The sequence below is a fragment of the Mchenga conophoros genome, linkage group LG7 (genome assembly GCF_057382185.1).
Source record: "Mchenga conophoros isolate Kocher_MC1m ecotype Shallow Benthic linkage group LG7, M_conophoros_male_GT1.1, whole genome shotgun sequence".
Classification (NCBI taxonomy): domain Eukaryota; kingdom Metazoa; phylum Chordata; class Actinopteri; order Cichliformes; family Cichlidae; genus Mchenga; species Mchenga conophoros.
In genome coordinates, this window is record NC_140532.1 from 52,161,086 (window position 1) to 52,179,426 (window position 18,341).

Here is an 18,341-nt window from a genome sequence, read left to right on the forward strand (position 1 = left end):
GGGAAAGGAAAGATTACGCTTTCTTTTTTTTTGCAGTACTGCTGCAAAGGACCTGTAGCATGTGATTGCGAGCTGGGGTTCCAGCAGTGGGGCGACAGTAGATGAAAACAGGAAAAATCAGTTCAAATCTCAGCTTCTCCAGATTTTCTTTGTTCTGATTAACGGCTCCCTTTCTTTAGGCGTTTGTGCACGCCTCTTGGGGGCTGCTTTACCTGATAGAGCCGTGTAATATAAATTATACATTTATACACCACCTCTGTATGTGTCTGTATGCGTCTCTGTGTGTTTGTACTGGAGGAATATTCTCATTCCACTACCACCTTGTGGCAAGGCACAGGGTGGTGTTTAACTACTTTAGCCATGTGTAGTCTTCATTTATCAGCTCCTGTGTGATTACAGTGTCCTAGTAAGATAGTAGCTTTACTTGAATGTGCAGCCTCATCATCATTCTTCCACCAACATGTGTTTACATGCTTCAGTCTTTTATCCACTTACATAAGGGCAGAATGTCAACACTTTAGATAGTTACACTTTTGAGGATAGATATTAACCATTTACTTTTATTTTGTTTGCATAAATAATTTTGCCTTTTTTTTTTCAGAGCTTAATTTAGACTAAATTTTGTTGAGTGCCCCCCACCCCCCCCGCTCTGAAGTAGTAGTGCAATGCTGTGTGTCCGGGTGTGCGGCGTTCATTGTTGTCCTATTATTAGAGCAAGCTGGGCCAGCCAGCAGCTGTGGGGAAGGAAGTAGGTTCAGAACAGCCGGAGGAGAGGGATTACTTGGAACACTGAGTTAAGAGTTATGGAGTGACTGCTAGAATGGCATTCCTAAGTTGGCAGAGTCGTTGGAGAGGGAGATGCGTGAAGCAGAGCACCAGACAAGGACCGGTGCAGATAATAAGAGGGACTGGAAAAACGTAAGAGGGTGGAGGTCAGCAGTGATGTGGACCAGTGCACTTGGCTGTATTTGTAGATCCTGTTTTTGTTGGACCGCTTGATTGCAGATTTGTTGACCTGAGTTTTTCAGGGCGTCAAATTTTCTATAATTTCTTTCTGTATTTTATTTTATTTTTTACAAACACTCGAACAATCCAAAACAGACACAAAGCAGACATTTTCGGCAAAGAACACTTAAAACGTAAAATCTGTAGAATCTTTGCATTTAGTGGCCCAGGCTGGGAGCTGATTAAGTGTTCTTAAGAAGTGAAAGTGAAGGATGTTTGCAGATAGGGACCGACTGCTGTGATAAACTGCCACCGCTCTGGCTAAAGGCATAATAGAATTCCAGTATTGCTCAGTGTCTCTGCTATCTCTCCCTCTCTGACCTTCTAAATCTTTGGTGTGTATTCCAGTGAAGTGTGCCACTCAGCAGTGGTGTTTGATAAACTTTGCTCCAGTGCTTGTTTTCTTGTAGCACATAACTCTTTGCAGATTTCATTTTGAACTTTATTTTTATATGTATGACACATGCTGAGTTTTCTGTACGTTTGCGGGCTGTGACGTATTTACTGAAGAATGAACTGTTTGGTCAAAATGTGCCGTAATACAATTGTCCCTTGCGCACAGAGATTTCTCCAGATTTTCAGAGTCTTTTGATGATATGATGACTGAGCCTGTGCCCGTCTTTACTTCTGAATGATACAAATCTGAAATAGTTGAGACCCTGTAATAAATGTAAATAAAAATAAGATACGTGGATTTACAAATTCATACATCAGTTGACTTCCTAAATCCCAAACATCATGATTCAGAGAAGATTCAAGATAAACATCTTTTGTCTTGATCATACCTGTTTCGAAGCTCCGATCATTGTGAAATCAAACCACCTGCACCCATTTGTTGTTCTCTTTCCAGCTTTCCTTTACCTTTCCTACCCAGTCCTTGAAAAAAAAAAACTTGTGTAATTAGGAAGAGTCATAAATCACAGACAACAAAAGGGGTTTTTAGTACATGTTTGACAGCAGGATAAAGAGGTGGTTTCACTGTGTATGTGGCTTTTAGGTTTGGGGCAGAAGAGGGTACAATTATGACATCCAATTACTGAACACATGTTTTGCAGGGCACACTCTGTGCATGCGCTGCGTGTGTCAGATTGTGTGTAATAATCTTCTCGGTGTGTTTCTGTGTATTTCAGATTACATGTTTGGACACGTGAGTACAGCTGTACTCTCACTGCACTCAATGCTCATTGTTATCAAACTCAATTAGCCATTTCAATGTTTGCCCGCTGGATGACTAATCACTACTATGTAATTTCTGAATTTAGGGCTACCCCCTAAAAACACACAAAAAACAAAAAAGCAATGAGTCTGTAAGCCTAAATTCTTTATATTGCTTTTGGCATTTTCTGCCATTATTTAACACTCCAGTACAGAGCGAGTGGGAGGAAATGGACGTGTAGAATAAACATACACTGTTTGCTAATTCAGTCATTTTCACAACTAATTCAGGAGTTTGTCTCAATCGTCATGGGAAGATGCATGTATAGATCCCTGTATAGCTTGCCAGCCTATTGCACAAGTTAACTCAGCTCAGTCTTTGGACTCCAGAGTACCAGCTAGAGTATCATTAAAGATGAATATAGCGTTCTTTAAAGGTAAAGCAGTGCAAAATACTCATTTGTGATCTTTGTGGTGTGCTCTAAGCCTTCTTTTTTTGTCAATATGTGGAGAGTAGTTTTAATAAACATACCAATACTAATCCATCACCCTCAACATTTGTACCACTAAGGAGTGGAGGTCATTTAAGTACCTCAGTCGCTCTTTACTTACATTTGTTTGTCTTGGACAAAAACAATTTTACATCAGACTTCGAACCGCCCAAAAGTGTGGCTCTCTAACTTGCGAATTGTAAACACACAATGCTGCACCACCTTTTAATCTGTAGTCTGTAATCTGAGGTCTGAACACTATGTGTACAAAAGTACTGGGTCACCTACACATTACTGACTCCTACACTAAAGGAAAAAAAAGTTACATGTAAATTTTCTGTGTAATTTTGTTGCACAAGTGCAATGTAAAATATGCGATTTAATGGAATCTGTCAAATTAAATTTACTTGATTGCTACACAGTCAGTTTATATCAAGCATATTTTCCTTAATTAGTAATTTTTTGAATAAATAAACTCAGATGACGCTGCCCTTGAACCACACCTTTATTATTACCTATTAAACTGCCCGTGGAATAGACGCATGTGCTCTTTATTCGTCAGGTTTCATTCATGGTGGGTTTAAACTTGCTGTGTCATCATATGTGCAGTGTACCACCATGCTGCGTGCAGATGTTGGTACTGTAAACTCTGATATGTTCAGATAAAACTGGCCTTATTAGACTGTGGGCTGTGATTTTTTTTTTCTCTTTTTAATCTAGAACTTTATCCATAATTCATTTCCTCGTCTTCCTGGAAGCTGTCGTCATTACCGTCTGTCTCCCAGCTGGAAACCTAAAATGAGTCTCATTCAGATTTCATTCAAATGTTGAATGTTGCCACTAAAATAAAGCTGCTAGACCCTGTACAGTTTGAAATACAAGTATTGCTACTGCAGTTCTTTGTGGGGAAAATCTGCTATATTGAGCCACAGCAATTTGGGGTCCACCTAAATTACACATGCTCCTTGGGAGACAGATTAATAGATTTTTAAAAAAGATTATACATCTGTGGGTGTTACCAGCTGTAGTGTTAGTTATGGGATAATGGTGCATTGGTTGGAACAATCACATCAAATCAGGCGAGACCTTTTCTGTACGGAGTTTGCATGATTTTTGGGGGGTGTTTTTAAATGAGATCTCCGATGTGCGGTGTGGAAGCGAGAGTGTGTCGGTCCGTTTCAGCCCCGTTGATGGACTGGCAGCCAGTCTAGTGTGCAGCCAGCCTTTTGACCTACAGCTGCCGGGATCGGCTCCAGCCCCACAGTTGGTTAAGCAATTAGAAAAATGTTTAAGAGACTTTCTAAAAACGCAGACTTTGAGAAATATTTTGCGCACTTTGTTTATCAGTTCCCTTCCAAGGTTTATCTTACAGTTGTTCTCTCAGTTTATCGTTTACGTACGAGGACGTACACAGACCAGAGAAAGCACATGGGTGACGTAAGAATGCGGTCAAATATGCTGAGGCGAATCAGAAAACAGGAAATAGGGGAAAATGAACTCCCGCCACAGAGGTTCCCCATTCCCTGCAGTGCACCTCACTTCCTGTCACATAACTTCCCACCACTCATTTTGACTCTTTACACACAGACACACACACACACACACACACACGTACTTACACATTCCCACAGCTATTTTAATGACAAATAAGCCAAATATTAGTGATACTGATATAAAACCTGCTTTAACAATGAGCTACAGTTGAATGGCTTGTTAGTGTTTTTGTTTTTTATATAGACCCAGCGGTGTGAGACTGCACTGTCCTAGATAGTTACACTCCTCCTGTGTCCTGCCCTCGATCTCTCTGAATAGCTCCACACACAGCAACACCACACAGATGAAAGCGCGCCTGCTCAGTTAGGCGATTGAAGCTGTTCAAATACAGAACTCCAAATCCATCTGTTTCCTCCCTTTCTAACAAGTACCATTTCATCAGCGGAAGGATGCGCAAATACACCCACATGTGTGTGTGCTAGAGAGCGAGACTCGAGAGATCATTGTTTATAAGCTGGGATGTGGATTCCCACACAGAAATGGTGCTGATCAGTCGGATGCCTACGCTTTTATGGGCAAATTATGGGAAACATAATTTAAATGTCTGTTTCAATGGGTTTTTTTGATTTTGCTTTTTGCTTAATGTGTTTTCTTCCATGCATCTGTGTGTGTTTAGACTTGTTGACAGATTCCACTAGCTGTGTTGCCTACAGTGCGCCTCACTGAAAGTGACTGAGATCAGAAGGCACATTTTCTTTTTGGACAGCTCTCTTTCCACACAACAGGAAATTGAAAAGGTGATGCTCACGTTGATCAGCTGTTAAAGCTTTAAGGTTTTGCCCAACAAAAACAAACACTTTCTTTTGGTCTATCTGGTTTGTAGATTTCTTTTACAAGCTTGCTGTTACACTTGATTTTACAAACAGAACAGTTTCGTGCTGGTTTCTAAACTAAATATATAGCACAAGATCAACTTTTATAGTGCCAGCAACTGTGAACACTTACTTCTCAGTAAATCTTTCTTTCATTCCAGGGACTTTTTATAAAAATATATACTGCTGATCAAGTCATATGAACCAGGATTAACCACAATATCATAAATTACAAGTAAATCAAACCAGTATTCTTCCAAGTGCTCTTGGAAGTCTTCTTGTGTAGTGATTGTGTAATGAAAACAAAAACCTCCCAGTTGTTATGAATGGGAAACTTGCCATGGAGTCCACAGCTGTTTCTCTGTTCTAGGCTTATAAACATCTTAAGTTTAGGCATTTCAACATCAGAGTCTATGAGACCATCTCTGGAGTTGAAAAAGACAAAGATTGGTATGGCGGTAGGGCTGGGCCATATCATACCGTTCACGATAATACCGGTATAATGTCGGGCAATGATAAGAAAATGAAATATCGTGATAAAATATGGGTAAAACGCGCATGAGCAGTGCCTTTGTTTTTATACGCAAACGGCGTAAAAAGCGTGCTGGCGACAGAGAATAAGAAGGGCGAAACCGGATCGTTAAAAGAAACGGATGAACCGGAATTGGTTTTTAAAGATGCTGCAACTTCAGTGGTGTGGAACTGGTTTAGCTTTCGTCCGTCAGATACACAACAAAGCACTATTTTTGGTAGCGCATGCTAGCTGGATGTTTTTTGGAAAATACAGCACACTTAAAATCAATCCTTTGATTTTTCTGAAAATCGACAGTGCCCCTTATAATCCCGTGTGCCCTATGTATGAATTCTGGTTGTGTTTACTGACCTCGAAACGATTTTATGTGGTACACAGCGCTGAAAAATGTTTTAGTACGACTTTGCTAAGCTACGAACCTGCACCGCTTCATGGGCATTACGGCTATCGTAGGCAGGAACCTTGCGGAGTGATACGCACTGTGCTTCAACATAATATTACCGTATTGTGTGTGTATAACCTCTTTTTAAGTTTTGTGGATATTATACATGGTTATGCTGAGGATATGTCGGCCAATTTCCACTGGAAATGCCTTTTGGTTAAACTGTCAGCAAGGAATTTGCATTTGCACTGTTAAATTTTTATATAACTTAAACAAGCAGCTATTTTTTATGTGCATTAAAGTGAAAATACATTGATGGGTTTTTGGTTTTTTTTGCACTAATAAAGTTGTGGAGTTCTAAAAGTATTTTGTCTAGTGTCAATTATATCGTCAGTTATATTGTTATCGCAAATTTTCAAATGTAGATCGTGATAAATATTTTTGGTCATATCGCCCTGCTCTATATGGCGGTATCACAAATGAGAGCTACCAAATCTAACAAAAACCCATCCTGTATGGTGGGTTTTTGCTAGTTTTGCTAGTCATCTTCTTTGCAAGCTACACAGTCAAGCTACATAGAAACCTGTTGAGTTTTAAAGTAGTGCTGTCAGTGTTAATCTCGTTAAAATGACATTAACGGCATAACCGCATTAACGCAGCAAATCTCCATTAGCGAGTTAACGCGAAGCGCCCCGTGCGTGGGGCTGCACGGCGCTGATGCGTTAACAAGCTAACTGCGCTAATGTGCTAACGCATTAACGAGATAACCGCGCATAGGACGATCCGTGTTAACTTGCTAATGGAGAGTTCCCGCGTTAATGCAGTTATGGCGTTAACGTCATTTAAAAAAAAAAAGTATACATCACTATTTTAAAGACAAACTATGAAATACCATCATTATAGTATGGTCGGTGATAGCCACCAAAAAATATACAGCTAGGGGACTTAGTACATGTATTGATTTCTTTCTTTTTTATCAATAATTTGGTAATTCAAACATGCTACCATTAAAGCTTTAAAACATGGAGCTGTCTTTTATAAAGTGTGGAACTGATCAATTTCTCAAGCTGCAATAAAAGGAACTGCACTTCCTCATTGGTTGCATTTGTTGGTGCCACCGTGCTGATATTAAACAGACCTTATGTTTATGTTTTTTCTCATTATTACAAAGTAGTGCTCCAACCGATGGGAAGGTGGATTCATCTTGATGTTAATCAGGGTTAATTGAAGAGGAACTGGGCATATTTTCTGTTTTATACATTCTCTTACTTTGCCATCGGATCTCAGTACATTTCGTTTAGCCCTGCAGGGGAGCCCAGAAATACCCTGCTGTGAATTTGTACTGAATACAGATCAAAATGATAAATTATGTAAGGCTCTGGAGTACAATACCTTCACACAACTCAGAGTAAATCTCACAGTTGCCAAGTTTGCTGCGTGTGCTGCAGGCATATGGGTTGTTATAAACATAAAGATATATGGAGAGAGGAGTGATATGGTACAGCGAAATTTTATATTGATTTCTCAGATACACAAGGACCCACAGGAGGAGGTACAGGTTTGGAGCTATGTAAGGTAAACCATAAGAGTGATATAATGGAGCCGTGGGTCCATGCAAAATAATATGCCACATATAAGAAAATATACTGGTAAATGTGATCTTTAGAAGATCAGGGACAGGGAGCATTTATTCTGACCTCCAGTGTATTCAATGTAATATTTATGCTGTTCCTTGTGAAGCCAGAGGAGAATATATGGGATTTTCATTGACACCAAATGGGTTTTATTGTCCACAAAGTCTGAATTTGAGTCAGCTGAAGAGCAGACTTCTGATTTTATGCAAAAGCTTGGACACCCCTTGGGAAATTACAGACATTTTTGGTGCAGGGGTATTGTAAGAGTCATTCTAATAGCATATAGCTTATATAATGAATTCTGGAATAAGCCATCCTGTATAATGTGTTTTTCCACCATCTGCCCCATAACCCCAAAGCAGAATATAAACAGCTGGCAAGGCCGTGTTCTTTAATCGAATACTGCTTCTTTTTCTCTCTTCAAGTACTTTGAAAATTGTTGCTAAAGTCCATTTTTGTCTTCATCTATCATTATCTGTTGTTTAGCAAAACAGCACATCCAGGTGTTCTTTTACATGCTATTGTGACAAAGTGGTTAGGCATGAACTCGTTTACCACTTGTCCCTTAACCATATTGATAGTTTATTCCTTGTTATTTTACAGTCAACCCTAATGCTTTAATTTATACATTGCTGGTTTAACTTTGCTTAACATACTACCCAGATTTTTTTTTTTTTGTGGTAGTTGCATCCATTACATCCATGCATATGTTTTTTTAAGCAAATACTATTAACCATTAGGTCATTTGAATTTTCTTCTGTTCACAGGCAAATGCCTGGTAAACTATGTTTCTTTATGTTGCTTTGGTTATACTTACCATGTTTTTCCTTTAATCAGGTCCTATACCTAAACCAGGTGTGTGAGAAAGGCTGCCCCAGTACTTCCTGTTTATATAGGGTCATGAGGTCATATATTGCATCACTGGGTGTAACCAAATGAAGGGTTTTTCATTTTGTATAGTATTGTTTATTTTCTTTATAGAGTCTTTTGAGTTGTATTGTATGCCATGTTTTACTTTCCAAACCATTTAGCTGAGTAAATGAGTTTGTCAGTTTCATGCATAATCTTATTCCTGTCCTTTGTTTAGAATCGTATTGTTTGGTCTGACCTATTTTTTTCGATGGTAGAGACTAATGAGGTTCAGGTGTGTGTAAAGTCCTGTATAAAGCAATTGGGATTTTTGCCTACCAGCTTGGTTGTTTCATAGTAGAATGGAGATGCCAGAAATAAAGTATACTTAAAAGAAACTTTACTAGTATGCTGATGATGTCCACTTATCACCTTCCTTGCTGTTTATGTTATGCTACCTCACAGCTATAGATAGTGATTTTGTGAAGAGGTTACAGGTGAGGGTAATTTTTCGATGTTTGCACATCAGGGCTGCACAGTGGAATGCCCCACCGCATACCTTTCTACATTGTTAAGCTATGTATTATATGTTCGCAGGCTTTAATGTGATGTTTGCCTGCTGTTAACTCTTGGATAAATATTTGGCCTTATCCTTTTTTTTTTTTTTTTTTTAGTGGATAAGATGCACTTCTTTAGTCTTTTGTTTTAATTTGTGTGAGACTATGAGATATAATCTTTCAGGATTGTTTTCTTTGGGAATCCTAAATAGTTTAGATTTTAAAAAGAAAGGGAACTAATGAAGCAAAGTCAGCACCTTTAGAAAAAATTTAGTGTCATTCTTTATTTTCTAACTTTTAATGCTAAACTCCTCTTCTACCTTGTCATTAGTTAGAAAGAAGTAAAAGGGAGCAGTGGCTATCAGGTTTGAAATTCTAAGCTGTGCTTCTTTGGATTTTAAAAAAAATATTGTATACTGGGGTTTCATTTAAAAAAACCAAAAAAAAAAAACCCCAAACAGACATCTACCTATCTAAATATCTTCTAGGCCCCGTGGCATCTCTCACTGTCAGACCTGATCGTCGCTCTGCAGTTCACCTTTTTTTTTTTTTTTTTTTGCTCCAAGTGTGTAATCTAGAAATAACACTTTTTAGTAACCCTTCTTCAAAAATGCGCCCAGCAAAAATGCTCCGAACACTGTGAAGCTCATGTTCCTGTTGCTCTTCCATTCCTATGTTCAATCACTCTTCAGGCTTCTTCAGCAGCTTCCCTTTTTTTCTTTTTTTCCCCTTTTTGATAAGCATCAAGCAAAAAAAAAAAAATGTGTGAACTCTTGCTCGAGCTCGGAGTGAGGAACACCTCCATCTGTACTGTTCAGCACCCAGCAGCAACACCACGGGAGTCTGTGCGCTTTGCGAGACACTGAGAGACACTGTGTTCCTTCAAATGTTCTGTGAGTTTTGTTTAACTTGCGCATATGACTTTGTCAGGTGACTTTGCAGTTATAATATCCAAAACCCCTCTGGGAGAAAATCTTTGACTGTTCCCAGTTGATTGTCGTCTGTTTTCTGGAGCTTAATACAGCCCAGGGCTGTATAAAGTACACATGTGGGCCTAAATGCGGGGGTGCTAACACTTTAGAGCCAATCCTCCTATGTATGGGCGGGGGGTATGGTACTACAGGGCCCCCACCATGTTTGTTTGAATTCAGGGGCAACATAACTGGTAGCGTATCCCCTGTCCAAGTGTTATTGACCCATTGATGTAAGTCAGCTTGATTGGGCGGCACAGCTTGTGGGCCTTTGCTTGTGCTTTAAGAGGACCGCCTCAACAAAGTCTAGGCTCAGTGTTCATGCAGACAAATTCTTGCAGTGCACCGACTCATTGTAGCCACCACAGTTGGAGAAGAAAGTGGGTGATTGCATGCCAGATGCAGGTGAGAGACCCATTAACGGTTGGCACATTTGCACACATCAAAGGTCAGTGGTTTATGGATAGAGAAGCACTACCCCTGGGTATCGCTGCCAAATCTCTAGTGACCTCCGTAACCTCCCTCTGTGGACCACTTAAATTCCACATGGCCGTTTAACAAATTATGCCTATTGTTCATATGACAATGGAGCCTCTGTGACTGAATGGATAGCAGTGACCCTTACATGGGCTGTGACTGAATTCCACGCATTCCAATATGAAGAATGTGAAGTGGAATTAAATAAAGTACGAGACACATAAAGATTTTATTGGTCTTCTTCTGTGCAGTTCTGTGCAGAGGCTAAATGTGAATGAGAGCAAAGAGAAAGTGAGTAATTAAAGGAGAAGTGAGAAAATGCTTTTTTTATTGCAAGGGCAAAGTTAGGGAAAGAGCAATAAAAAGCTGAGGAATAGCGTTTTTGAGGAGGATAATTTGAAGCAATACGGTTCTGCTTCTGTAATGACATGTTTCTCTACCCAAAAAATCCAACTTCCTGGCTCTGCCTGTCCTCTAATGTTTTCTGTCTCTAGAGCTGGTCTTGTCAGAGAAAAGAGAATTATAGATTCCTGACAAGAAAGAAAATGTCGTGTACGCTATTTTAGAAGTGTGTATGCATAATTTAGCTACCTTGGTTGATAGCTGTGAAGCAAGAAGACTGACAACACTTTTTTGTATACTGTTTGACATCAGAATGAACAAGCTTTCAGTACATCATGTTCAAATGAAAGTTCAAACGTTTGCTTTGAAGTTACGTTCCAACCACAAGCTTTTAATGGCATATTGTTCGGTTTATTTAGTATAGAAGTTTCTCATGCGGCACCAAGCACACATTCATCAAGAGTTGTATAAACTAAATGTCGCAAGGTTGACAAGTGGTTGCTGGTGGTTGTTGCCAGGTGAAATCGGTTGCAGAGTAATAGATTTGTATTTTCTAATTCGTTTTTATTTTAATTTCATTTTGACTTTTTATTTTTAATTCAGTTTAGTTTTATTGAGTCTCTTTTTTGTTTTAGTTTAGTTTTATTACTAACACTTTATTAAAGTGTTAGTTTCAGAGGCAAGATTTAGTAAAATTTAGTACATTTTAGTAAAATCAGCACTGGTGTATATAATACCAATAAAAAAACAACAACATAATTTTATGAAAGCAGTTGAGTCTCAGTCTTGTGAACATCTTGTGGTTCACAAAACTGTATTAGTTGTTTTTTTTTCCAGAAGTTTAGTGTTTTATTTTTGTCATATTGTGTCTTTTAGTTTGTAGTTTAGTTTTAGTGAACTACAATTACCCTGGTCGCTAGCAGATTGCTTTGGTGACGTGTAGCTTAGATGGAAGATGGCAACTTGTCTGCAAATGCTTGCCAACTAATAACAAAGCAGTATTAAAACTTGAAATATTGCAACTCAAAGTGGAAACAGAGAACTTTTACCTTCAAGTTTAAGGTTGTTTGCCAATGCTGCAGCTAAAAAACTTTCAGAAAAATTGTACTTTCAAGGCCACCAATCACTGAATGCACATTTTTCAATCACTGGTGGTTGCCAGGAAGTCACTTGCTGGTCTCTAGACCCGTGTTATTGGGGCCTTATTCACCCAACCCTACATTCTCACACATACATTCTCTCACAGACAATTTAGTTGTGTGGTTTGTTGTCATGTGATTGCAAAACCTCAATAGTGTTTGCTTGAAGCGCTCTAAAACTGGCTCTGAAAACACTTATACATATATATTATCCTTTCCAATTGTTTTAGCCTTTTGTCCACACATACAGAGTTTTAGGTCAAAGAAAGAACTCCAGAGTTGATGTGTAGATGAGGTAGACTTGAGTCTGTGAGATCTGAAGAGAGTACAGCACAGAGAAGGAGGTTCGGATTGGTTTGCTTTGTGTTCATTTGTGTTTTTACGTGAATGGAGATTTTTTTAAGCCTTTATAATGACATGATTATTTATTTATTTATTTGAGGACTTTTATTCTTCCATTCCCTTCCTGCAGGAACAGCGTGGTATTTGACATTTAAAGGGGACTTTTCCATCTGGATTATATAAGAAATTGCTAAAAGGAGATGGAAAGTGAAAACCTGTGGCGAGCTTAACATGTATTATGTGTCTGTGCGTCATGCTTAGAACATGCATTTTTCCACAAAGGATTGATCCCATTTGCTTGAGTAAAATCTCAGTGTAGTTGATGGAGATGTTTGTACTTGTGAGTTAGCGGGTTGCTAGAATCTGACCAGCAGTCTATGGCTCGATTGGAACAGATTTTGCTATGTAAGCGTTCGCTTAAACGTCAACAGCAGAGTATGGTCTTTTCATACTCTAATCCTTACATTGTCTCTTTGATATGCATTGCACACAGCCATGCACGACTGTGTTCATTTACTGTCAACCTGCATGTTGGTATAGGAAGGACAGAATAGTAAAAGAGTGAGGTGGTCAGGAGGGAAGCCTCCAGTATAATGACAGTATGCTAATAAGTTGATCAGCAGGCGCCTGATCCTGCTCAAATGGAACACAACATGTTCCATAAAGGCTGTCATCTAAGCAGCTGTGCAGAATGTAACATTGTGATCAGGCTATAATACCACTTTCTCACTCAAAGTACTGCAGAACCAGAGTTATTTTAGTTTTGTGCTTTCCAGTTATTGGAATTTTCTTTCCTTTTTTCAGTTTAGTTTAGTTTCAGTTAGTTTCCAGAGTGAGTTTGCTCTCTTCAGTTTTGTTTTTATTCTTTGAAAGTTTACTTTCAGATTTATTAGATTTATTAGTTTCGAAGTGAATCTGTCATGTAATTATAAATTTTCAGGGGCTTTTTTAATATTCACAGTAGGTATTTTAAAAAAAAAAAAAAGCACTTTTTGGAGACACAGTCGAGTACACTGTCGCAAGTATTAATAAACAGATGCACAAATCCTCAAAAACTAAAACACTGGTCAAAGATAAAGAGTATCACAATGGACTTTCTCTGTTAAGTCGGGCTTTCTGCTGTAGGGTCTGTGTGCCTTCACATAAAAATGGGCATTTCACAGGTCATATGACTCTTTTTCCACACAAAATGATCCCCCTGAGTGCCGCCTACTACAGTCAGAGACATTATCAAATGAAGATGATAACATGGTGATAAAACCCTGTAAAGGACATAAACAGTAAAACGAAACACTGTTGCAAATAATGCAAGTTAATCTGGCGATTAGTCACACAGAGCAGTAAAATCAACCTTTTAGTTTGAGTTAATTGCTTTACCGCTGAGTGCCCTCTACATGATGCAGTTTAGCAAGTTTAAGAAGTTAAGTTGATTCTTGTATTGTTTTTTCTCTTTTGAACCTAGAACCTATTTTGCACAGTAGTCATCTGCTCAGTTTTTTAAATAGTTTATTAGCAGACAGAGCCGCTGCTGTGTACTGGGATTGCAGCCCTGGTTTGTGGCGGGTGGTATCCTAACATAGCTGAGCTATGCAGCCAATTGTTTTTTTATACCTAATAAAAATTTAATTAAATACTTTGACCAACTAGTATTTCTGGAGCAAAGCAACTTTGAAATATCCAGTCCCATTCAGCCAAGCCAACTTTATTTATAAAGCACTTTAAAAACAGCTAGCACTGACCAAACTGCTGAATCTTAAACAAGAAAAAGTATAAATACTAAAAATAAAAATACAATAACAATAAACAATATAATAAAATTAACAATTCTATAATGGGTTTAAAGCCAAACCAAAGAGGTGGGTGTTCAGACTAAAAATATCGACATTGAGGAGACCTTTCTAATTTCTAATGGTCACAATTGTTCCACAATTTGTGATCTGCAAAAACAAATAAAAGAATTTTAAAATGAACTCTAAAATGAACAGGCAGCTGTGAGCAGTGAGGATAAAATGGGAGTTCCAGTTGAGTTGTAATAAAAGCATGGATTTCACTGCTGATCTCACTTTAAAACCCAATTCAGTTTTATTTATATAGCACCAAACCACAACAACACTCACCCCACGGCACTTTATATCATATAGTAAAGATCCAACAATATTAGAGAGAAAACCCCAACAATCAGAGGCCTACTTTGAACAAGACCTTGATGACAGTGGGAAGGAAAAACTCCCTTTCAACAGGAAGAAACCTCAGACAGAGACATAAATCTGTGAGAGGATTTTGTAAAGCCATGGCAGGCAGTTCTCCACGGCTGAATTAAGCCATAGTGTTGTGTTGTGTAGTGTTCTTTGTTTTTTCAAATGCCTCTCTCCTCATTCATTTAATAAAGGCTTCAAAATAACTGCTCAAAGGTGTTACCACGAAAGCTGCCGAGCAGCGAGACTTGCCTCTGGAAGGACTTTCAAAGCAGCTGCTTGTTACTTTACATAATGGATATGACTGTGCATGTGCCCTTTGTGGCATTTTAATATTACATTTGAAGACAACACTGTCAAAGGTCCCTCTGTGCTTTTCTCAAGTGGCTGTTTCATAAGCGAAGGCTCCCTCTCATCTCTCTCCCTTCGTCACTGCTGATTTGCGCTCTTCCTCTAATCAAAGCTTAAGAGGAGTTCATCTCCTCTCCTCTCCTCCCCCTCCATCTCGCATATCTGTTTGTCTCTGGCCAACGGTGTCACACAGGCTCGCCTGTTCTCTTTCTGTCTCTAGGCTTGTATAATGAGCTCTGCTTGGGACAGGACATTCTCCAGTTTGGCCTTTTACTCTCTGGCCAAGAGGGAGTGGGAGGCTTGAATAAGAGGAGGAAGAAAAGAACGCTTAGATAGATGTAAGTAGTCTGTCACTATAGCAGCATACAGGGGTAGGTTGAATGTGTTCAAAGAGAAAATTTGGATCGGCTAACTTAATTACTCTCTGCATGGAACAATAAAAAGTATGAGTAGGTTGAGATGGTTTCACGGTTCCCCGTCTCTCTGCTGCTTCATGATTACAGTCCTGGACATGAATCCTGCATATCATGGTAAACAATAGTTTATTTACTTATATGTTTAACCAAAGGCTGATACTGTGTTTAAAAGTCTGTCATAAAAGTATGCAGCATTTGAGTTTTTCCTACACCGTGGCACAAATAGACTGTTGTCAGTGTCACCGAGTTGTACATTACCATGTTTTCCAGTAGGGGTCAGTGTTGATACAATTATGATCTACTGTTTAACTGAATCGTAATTAAGTATTGTATACATACTGACTCCATTATAAATAAAAACATGTACTTTTAATAATATTTGGATAACATAACTAACTATTTTTATAGGAAAACAGAATTATGAAAATATTTTGGCAACATTGAAAAAATTTTAATGTCCATTTTAAGAGAAAACGTAGTGAGTCAGTAATGCCACAGGCCTGTATATAACTGTACATTGTTAGCCTTTATTCGGAAGAGAGATATAGAGGAAGACAAATGATACGCAATGTGCTCCTTGCTATCTGATCAGTGCTTGTTGGCAGTAGCTGGGTTCAGGCTGAACACAAAATGAGACCGTGGCTTGTGAGAATGTGGACGTTGCTGATAGCTTTAAAAAGAAGCTGAAGACCTGCCTGCTATTATTTAGTTTTGTCCATTTATACTGTTTTCATTGCTGTATCTTACTTGATATTGTAGAGCAGCTTGTGACTTTTGTTCTTGTTGCTCTTGATAAGTGCTGTATAAATAAACGTACTCCCTTACTTGTAGGACGAGTTTGTTGCTGTTTACACCAAATCCATCGTGACTTTATTACATATAATAAAGTCAAGCTGTCTTTTAGAGGGGAAGCTATGATCTGCCCAAGGAGACTCCAGCAGCAGTAGCAGTAGCCATCAGTTTCGGCCTATCCACTGCTTGTAATCCATACTAATGCATTTCTCAATTTCCAGATGAACGAGACACTCAGTCCTTGAATCTTTACGCTTTCTTAGAGCTGTCTAATCCCTGTGACTCTGTCTGAGATGTTTCGCTTTTAATGGCTGGCTGTATTTGAGCAGTAATGGCCACTGTGCTCCCCTTTTCTGTGTTCGACCCTGTATCCGTATGGAGACAATAGAGTGAGCTGTGTTGAGAATCAATACGTCTCCCTTTGTCTTTTTTTTTTGTGCGGAAAGTAGAATTAGTTCCATCTTCAGAGCAGCAGTATTTTAGAGAACAACAGGCTCACTTAGTGCCTCTCTGGGTTTTAGGTCTCACTTTCAGAACTCTGAAATGTCATTGCTCTTACCATCTTAACACTGATGGTTTAGGTTGAGTACACCTTGCTAATTACACCCTCTCAAGTAAAATACTCTTGTGAAGTCAGAGTTAGACAAAAGCAGAAACTTGTAAAGAAACAGAGTGAAACATTAGTCTTTAGTGCTAGTTGGACAAACTTCTACTGTTCTTCTATCTTGGATACAATGTGGTCAGTTCAACAGGTCACACTGACTTCACATTCCCCATGTGGTGTTTTCACTTCTGTTTCTCTCAGGTACCATTCAGGCATCTTCTACTTCATTTTCTAAAGGATTTTGCTGTTGTGTTTGAGTAAATCGAATAATTTACCCTTATTTACTGTAATACACCCTCTTACATCAAATCTTGTTGAGCCCATTATTCGTTAGTCGAACACAAGAACACTAATAGCCTTTTTCCAGGAGTACCTACTTGGGTCAGCTTGGCACAGCTTTTAGGGTTTTCCATTAGGTGGTAGTACTTGGTACCAGGTACTTTTTTAGTGCCTACTCGACTGGGGTTCCAAGTGATCTGAGGCGATTCGAAAATGTGACGTCAGCAGACTGCATGTCACTGATTGGCTAGTCAGTAGTATCACTTGTTGAGTCATGAGAGCTTCTCCTTCACAAAAATCCAGGCCGCTAATTTTGAAACCTGAAAATTCAGGAAATAGCTACACAAAAAACAACATGGTGGTCCCTGAGTCTGACAAAAAGCCTTAGACTGACCAGCACGTATACCAGCGCCTCGATACCCGTTGCTGTGGCGTTCGTGTCTCATAGAAATGATGTCGCAAGACTTTCAGTCGCATGCTGTAACAACCATAAGCACATTACATTTTACGAGTTTGTAAAGGAAAATGACTGAAAACAAGTCAAGTCAAGTGGAGCAGGCACTAAAAGGCTAAAAGGTTTTGCAGGACTCCACCTGCAGACATCATTTTGACTCTTGCTTAATTCGTTCTCACTGCCCTAAATGGCTTGTACAGTCAGTACAGTCAGTGCAATACATTTATCATGATAGATTGAGTCATTACTCTGTCTGTACACTGCAGGACTTTTTTTTATTTAAAAAGCCTTTTCCACTCTGCTGCTCTTGAGAATAATCAATTCACATGGCTGACTGACTGGAAAATAGTCACTTAAATAACTCCTAGTGATTCTTGGGTTTGAGGAAAGGCTGTCAAAAAGATTGTAAAGAAACTTGCACATCTGTATTATCTCTATAGTGCATATTTGAATGTTCAAGTAAGGTAAATAGAGCAGGCAGTTTTTAGATTTCATGTTACTGTGAGCTAGAATGACCAAAACCAACTAACACCTAGCCCCAAGTAATCGAAAACTTCCAATAAACTGCACTGCAGATTTTAGTTTTCGTAGGGTAATTGGAAGAAAATTCATCACAACTTGAAAATATGTTGATTATTGTTTGTTTTTTTTATAAGACCTCAGATGTCCTCTAGACCTATGAAGACCAGTCTTATCAAAAACTAAGTACACCTTTTCAGCTTTTAAAAGATTTAAACGGGTAAGCAACAGCCAGGTGCTACTGATCAAATTTACTTCACCACCTCTATAAGAGCACTGATCTGGTGCAGGAATGCGTCCATACAACGCCACAAGGAGTGACCCAAGAGCTACAGTTAAATTTCATGACAGTAAAATTAGAAAAAGACTGAACCAGTGTGGATTGTTTGGAAAGCCTCCCCTGTCTAAAAATAGCATGGCAAAGTTACATCTGAATGTACCACAAGACGTCAGGAACGATATTATTTGGACAGATAAAACCAAGGTGGA

The 18,341-nt window shown here is 38.9% G+C and overlaps 1 protein-coding gene across 5 annotated transcripts in view; it reads left to right on the forward strand.

Annotated features, from left to right (window-relative positions):
- Positions 1-18,341, forward strand: part of LOC146571092 (disabled homolog 2-interacting protein-like) — a 171,431-nt gene that overhangs the window by 22,332 nt on the left and 130,758 nt on the right. The gene's annotated exons all lie outside the window — the stretch shown is intronic.